This window comes from Physeter macrocephalus, chromosome 10, assembly GCF_002837175.3.
Source record: "Physeter macrocephalus isolate SW-GA chromosome 10, ASM283717v5, whole genome shotgun sequence".
NCBI classification, from domain to species: Eukaryota; Metazoa; Chordata; class Mammalia; order Artiodactyla; family Physeteridae; genus Physeter; species Physeter macrocephalus.
In genome coordinates this window covers 32,245,965-32,253,456 of record NC_041223.1, presented here as the reverse complement: position 1 = coordinate 32,253,456, position 7,492 = coordinate 32,245,965, and the positions used below count along the sequence as shown (strand labels likewise).

The 7,492-nt window shown below is 38.2% G+C and overlaps 1 pseudogene; it reads right to left on the bottom strand.

The window, feature by feature from the left end:
• Positions 1-1,022: 1,022 nt before the first annotated feature.
• On the bottom strand, positions 1,023-1,278 carry LOC112064636 (40S ribosomal protein S27-like; annotated as a pseudogene).
• Positions 1,279-7,492: the final 6,214 nt, after the last annotated feature.

Genomic DNA, 7,492 nt, shown 5'->3' with positions numbered 1-7,492 from the left:
TCTGTGAGTGTGTTTCTGGAGCAGAATCCCCTCCGGAAAGGGCACCAATTCCAATGTGGTAGTGGTGGTGATGAGGAGCTCCCACACCACCTTGATGTCCTAAATGCAACTTGATTCTGACACTGTCTACTCAGAGATAGCATCCGATCCCAGTGGTTAAGGGTTCAGTCTTGCAAGCTGCCTCTCCCCCTTTGGATGCCAATCACAAACCCAGATTATCGCCTCTGCTGCTGACCAACTGACCACAGATTGGAGGTTCCCACAACCTCTTCCTCAGGTTTGATTAATTTGTTAGAGCAGCTCACAGAACTCAGAGAGACATTTTACCTACTAGATTACCAACTTGTTACAAGGGATATTAAAGGATGTGAATAAACAGCCAGATGAAGAGATACAGAAGGCAAGGTAAATGAGGGAAATGGGGCTGAGCTTCTCTGCCCTCTCCAGGCACACCACTCTCCCTGCATCTCCAGCCTGGTGTTCACCAACCAGGAAGCTCTCTGAACCCTCTTCTTTGGGGGTTTTTATGGAGGCTTCATTACATAGACATGGTTAATTAAATCATTGGCCATTGGTGACTAAAGTCAAATCTCCAGCCTCTCTCCTCTCCCAGGAGACCAGGGGGTGGGACTGAAAGTTCCAAACCTCTAATCACATGGTTGACCCCCCTGGCTACCAGCCTTACCTTCCCCACCATCTGTAGTGGATTTCCAAGTCACATCATTAACATAAACTCAGTTGTGGTTATGAATAACAGGACACCCATTTCACCTTCATGGCTCTGAAGCAACTTCAGGAACTGAGGACAACGGATCAAATATTAAACAAAAGATCCTTCCTTTTCTCTTATCACTCAGGAAATTCCAAGGGTTTGGGGAGCTCTGTGCTAGAAATGGGGACAAAGCTGCCCCCCTCCTCCACACACACACACACACACACACACACACACACACACACACAATTTTTAAATCCAAAATGTGTTCATTGGAATGGTTTCCCACTCACCTTAGTTCAGGGTGCTTTCAGTGCTGCTTCTGTCTACAGGAGCATTCTTCTGTAAACCTTGCTTTTTTTTCCTGTAGGCTGGCAGAGGACAGTGGAACAGCCAACACACAAAACCACCATTTGCGCATGGCTGAAAATAGTGGTGATTTTATAGCATTCTGGTCATTCCACACCCATGAAGTAGGAACTGGGTCTCTGTACCAGGTGCTTCTTCTTGTGCTTCCTCTTCTCCTCTTCTGGAGAGGAATGGAGGAGGTCCTTTGCAAGAGGCATGTTCTTGTGGGGGAGGTCATCACCACTGGAAACTATTGCTTATTATAAATCACAATATCACACCTCCCCTAAGTAGGTAGCTATCATTCAGTCCTATTAAGGGCCTGAATAGAATGAAAAGGTGACGGAAGAAAGAATATACTTTCCCTGCCTTACTGCTTGAGCTAGAACATTGGTCTTTTCCTGCTCTAGGACTGGGACTTCCACCACTGGCACTTCTGGATCTTAGGTTTTCAGACTCGGACTGGAACTATACCACTGGCTCTCCTGGGTCTCCAGCTTGCTGACTTCAGGGCATGGGACTTCTTAGCCTCCATAATTGCATGTACCATTTTTCTTATTAAAAACTCATATATATATACACATATATATGTGTGTATATATATATATTTTTGTTTGTTTGTTTGTTTTTTCTATTGGTTCTCTTTCTCCAGAAAACCCTGATTAATACACAGGTCAGTTATTTATTTATTTATTTATTTATTATTTATTTATTTATTTTGCGGTACACGGGCCTTCCCAGACTGGGGCACGAACCCGTGTCCCCTGCATCGGTAGGCGGACTCTCAACCACTGCGCCACCAGGGAAGCCCCAGGTCAGTTATTTAAAAAACAACAACAACCACAACAAAAAATAGAAGCCAAGTATAGAGAGTTGTATGGGAAGAAATTCAACTTCCAGACAACATAAGGTTAAGAACTATGATGAATCTGAAGGGATCATGTCTTTATTTTTCATTTTTTTGTATGCAGTCATTCAGATCCTTCCCCTGCGAATTGCTGAAATTACTCATCTAAGGAGAGGTAGGTCTACTCCATCGAGATATGGAACTCACATAATACTGTATCATCTTTCCAACTCTTGGTATGAAAATATTTTAAATATTTAACATTTAGTTTTATACTTATTTTACTATTATATTACCCGCATCCTTCATGTTCATCTACAACTGTATTTTCTTTCATGGATAGTAATTTCATTGATCAGGGATTGACAATTTATGGTCCATAGCCTGTTCTGCATGGTATGCAAGCTAAGAAGGGTTTTTACATTTCAAATGGTTTTTAACAAATAAAAAGAATAGTATTTTGTGGCACATGAAAATTATCTGAAATTCAAGTTTCAGTGTCCGTAAATAAAATTTTATTGGAACACAGCCACATTCATTCGTTTATGTATTATCTATGGCTGCTTTTGCACTGTGATGGAGAGTTAAGTAGTTGCAACAAAGACCATAAAGGCCCTGCAGAGCCTAAAATATTTACAGTCCAGCGGTTTACAGAAAAAGTCTGCTGACCCCTGTCCTAGATGGCAAAAGGATGCTTGTTTAGTTTCTTTTGTATATTATCTAACCTTTCTAATGAAGGTTATGTGCCACTAGCATTGGTTTTGACTAGGCCACTCAAAATGTATTATGTAGGAAAGGATTTAATAAGTTGTTTTATAGTCTTCACAAATCTAGCACATAGGGTGTGTATAATAAAGCTTTATCAGACAAATTAGTAAATTAGTAACTGATGAATCTGGAAGCATGCAGCCTCGGCAAGAAGCTAAAGAAAGGCATACTTATTCCTGCTGCATATTTGCACAGAGCTTGAAGATGGATAATTCAAGAAGCACATCCATATCTGAGATTACAACTCTTTCCCAACAGATTTATAGGATGTTAAAGTCGGGGAAATAAACACCCTGTTACTAGAGACAGTATCATAGAATAATAGAACTGTTACCCGAAAACAGTCTCTTCGTGGGTGTCGAGCCAGAAGATACAACCAAGCCAGAGTGGGAGAAGGAAGGATTTATTACTTGCAGCAATCAAGGAAAACACCTGGGATCTTTCTTAAAGCAGTGCCTCCCCAAACAGGAAAACGGAGGACGTTTTAAGCTAAGGGTGGATGCATATTCATGAAGGGGCCTGAGCAGAGGAGAATTCAGCATAGAACTGGGGCAAAGGTCAACAAAGTCCAAGCCTTAGTAGATTGAAGTCTGGAAGGTCAACATCTTCATTCTATCCTCCAGCTGGGTGGGGACTTTAGTTCCTGCAGAACTCTAAGACTGTATCAAATTGTTATGCATATGCCTTGAGGAGGAACTAGGACTCTTTTATTGCTGAACTACTGTTTCTTGACTGCTTTTCCTTTGCATTTGAATGCCCTTACTTCCCTTAAGATAACTGATTACTGAGACCTATTCAAGGGAAATCACTGTAGCCAGGCTTAGATCACAAAATGACTTAGGGCAAAGATGGCTTCTCTTATGTCAAGAAAGCCATTCCTGGTTTTCTTTCTCTGGGGACCTCCTAAGCTATCTGCTTACAGAACGAGGAGGGAAACATTTCATACAGCTTCTGAATTTAAGCAGGACTGTATCTGAATCATTTCCAAAAGATGTTTGATCTATAATAATCATAATAACAATCCATAGACACAACTTCCTGTGGTTAGATATTTCAGAACGTCACAAATAAACTGTTATGAAGTACTTCCTTTTCTTCAGTTTTATTCTTCATGTAGTAATATAAACATATTATTTTGCCATAAAGGTTTTTTTTTTTGCCATAAAGTTTTGTTTTTATTGTTTTTTTTTTTTTTTTTTTTTTTGCCATAAAGTTTTATAGTTGTGTCTCCCATCTTCCTAGTCATCTTATTCTCAGTTTGGGTGCAGTGCTTGGTATACTTTTATGTGTTTAAAAGTTATCACCACCGCTATGTAACCATCCCCAGTGCTCATAATGATTGGAATTAATAAATTGTCTAGTAAGAATAATGGACTTGGAGCCTAAAAATCAAGATGTGTTCCGGCTTAAGATGGTTCCTATAATACAGTGGGTGTTTGGTGAATATTTGCTCTCTTCGGTCTTTTTCTCTGTGAAGCTGGGTGATTTACTGACTCTGAGCCTCAGTTTCCTTAACTATGAAATGTGAGAAGAAAACACTTTCTGGGATGATACGGATATTGAAGACTCTAACCCTATGAAACATTATATAATTATAAATTATTATGGGGAAATGAGAATTCAAAAATATAAGAAAAACGTCTACAAATGGCACTACAAATTAAAAGGTCAGAGAGTCAACATTTGCCATTTTCTTTTCTCCACCCACATCTAGATTTTGAAGTGAGTGTGTTTACTTGACAAACAGAGAACTCTGGGTCTATGCTGTAGACCAGCCTCTCTTCATTCAGGTCAATATGGCATTTCAGCAGCGACGCCCAGCATATTCTAAATGAGGGTCCTGACTTGTGCTGAAATTTGCATTGGAGCTGTTTCGGAACAGGCAAACAAACAACATTTTGAAATGTGCTTCAGTAGAAGTAATAACAAATTGTCAATCAAACACGGCAAATAACTTTGTCCAATCATGTAAAGAATACACACAGAGTTTTGTACACAGTGTTTAAATTTAATTTTATTATTATTTTTTTTAATCAGAGATTGAAAGCAGCACAGCTCTGGCTATTTTATACTATAATGTGAAGACTGAGAGGGAAAAGTCCACTTAAATAGTTATTGATTACTTCCAGTCTCAGGAAAAAGTATTTGGCTTTAACGCTTATAAATACATTCTAGTATTTACTTTTAGAAGTAAACTTAAAACTTTGTTTTATTGCTATTTATCTTTATTTGAGGGTGATATTTTGGCTGATCAGTAAGGTCTCTGTCCCAATTTTTCAGTTTGGTGTCGTAAGGTGAAAGCAGTCATAGATGACGCATAAATGAATGGGAACCGGCTAGGATCCCATTAAACTTTGTTTACAAAACAAAAAATGGTCAGCCTACAAGCTCTAGTTTTCTCCGACTCTTATCCTTTGCTAATAAGTAAAGACTGGAAACAGCTTACTTTTACCCAGCAGTACACGAGAGTCCTGTCCCAAGGCTATACCAGATCTCCAGCTCTCTGTCATCATCTAGTCCACAGGGAATTTGATAGTCTTGTCACACCATAGGACTTCACACTGGTCCACTGTATATTAGTGATGTAATGATGATTGGAACAAGTGAGAAGAATTCACAGGTTCGCTTTACGTTTCTTAAGACCTCTGCCAGAGGGTGGGAGATAAACTCCTAACAAATCAGGGCGTGCTAACTTGGTAAAGTGCCTAGGAGTCCAGTGGTTCCAGGCGTGTCCAGTTACCCAAGGGAAAGATTAGATTTCTGCAACTTGCATCTGCAGCCACAAAGAAACAATCTCTAATGCATATTACATTTAGTCTCAGAACATTATCTGACTACCCTTAGGGTAATGAGTCATACCTTATTTGCTGGTACTTAGCACCATTTCCAATCCCTTTGATTCTCTCCTTTCATTCATTGCAGGGACTGGATGAATGAGAACTATATTTTCCAAGTAGTTCCTTGCCAGAAGGCTTACAAATACAGTTTAGATTCAGCCGATGAGATGTACATATGCATGAATTAGAAGGCGGAAAAGAGATAGAAGCCATTCTCTTTCTCGGCAGTGGCCGGGACGTGTGAATTTAAGATGGGACTTTTTGCAGCAACGTCCATATTTCCTGTCCAGCCTGTCACCCCAGGGCGGCAGGGCAACAAGGATTATTGATTTTGGTCCCTTTCATCTTCCTGACTTCCTCATGAAAGCAAGAAGTTTCAGATTCAGTTTTAGTGAATCTGAAAGCTGGTGGTTATCTCCTCTGACTTTCACTCCTTAAACCCTTTCAAAAGTTTGTAAGTACCTATTTCTTGGTATTAAACGTTTTTAGCTTTAAATATTTAAATTGCTTTCTGTTTTCTTGACTGAGCCTTGACTGCATACAGAAACAGGATCTAATTCATTTTTGCATTTTCTATAATTCTCAACAAATATTTGTTGATGGAGTGCAGCAGGATGACTGATGACCTCTTTTGTATATATAACCATATTCCAATCATTTTATTTGTCATGAAGCCCTTTCTGGCATCATTATATTTCTCATAATGGTACAGATCATTATTGTTTGTGTCTAAAGCTCAAGCTAACGAGTCTTCCTAAGGGATTAGTACAGAGTATTATCACTCACTGCCATCTGGCTGTCTGATATAAAGAAATAAACAAGATCTTAGTTGAGATAAACAGTCCTTGCTGGTTTAATATCATGTACAATTTGATCCTATGTTCTAGGAGCACTTGGGTACCATTTCTTAGTAAATAACCTCAAGAGCATAGGTAATGTAAAATAATTAGAAAATGGTGTGTTTTAAATATTTATTATCTTTTTTTTCAAATAAAAGCTTATTGAAATATAACTCATATACCATACAATTCATCCATTTAAAGGATACAGTTCAATGATTTTTAGTATATTTATAGAGTTGTGCAGCCATCACCACAATCTAATTTTAGAATATTTTCAACATTCCAAAAAGAAACCCTATTACCATTAGCAGTCATCAACCCTTCCCCTGCCTCCCAGCTATAGGCAGCCACAAATCTACTTTCTGTTTCTATGGATATGCCTATTCTGAACATTCCTAATTTCTCCACATCCTCACCAGTATTTGTTTTTGTTTGTATTTTGATTATAGACATCCTAGTGGGTAAGTACCTCACTGTGGTTTTGATTTGCATTTCCTTAATGATTAATGATGTTGAAGATCTTTTCATGTGCTTATTGTCCATTTGTATATCTACTTTGGTGAAATGTCTATTCAAATCATTTATCTTTTAATTGGTTTTTTGTTTTTATTATTATCGAGTAACAAGAGTTTTAAAAAACATATTCTGGATACAAGTCCCTAACCAGATTTATGATTTGCAAATATTTTGTCCCATTGTATGGGTTGCATTTTCACTTTCTTAGAAGTGTCCTTTGAAGCATCAAACTTTTAAATTTTGATGCAGTCCAATTTATCTACTCTTTTTCTTTTGTCATTTTTACTTTTTGTGTCATATTTAAGAAATCATTGCCTAAGGCACAAAGACTGATCCTTATTTTTTTCCTAAGAGTTTTATACTTACCATCTTTTAAAATTTATCTAACTGTAATTTTTATAATTTAATTTTTTTCTTTTTCTTATTTATTTATTTTAACATCTTTATTGGAGTATAATTGCTTTACAATGGTGTTAGTTTCTGCTTTATAACAAAGTGAATCAGTTATACATATACATATGTCCCCATATCTCTTCCCTCTTGCACCTCCCTCCCTCCCACACTCCCTATCCCACCCCTCTAGGTGGTCACAAAGCACCGAGCTGATCTCCCTGTGCTATGC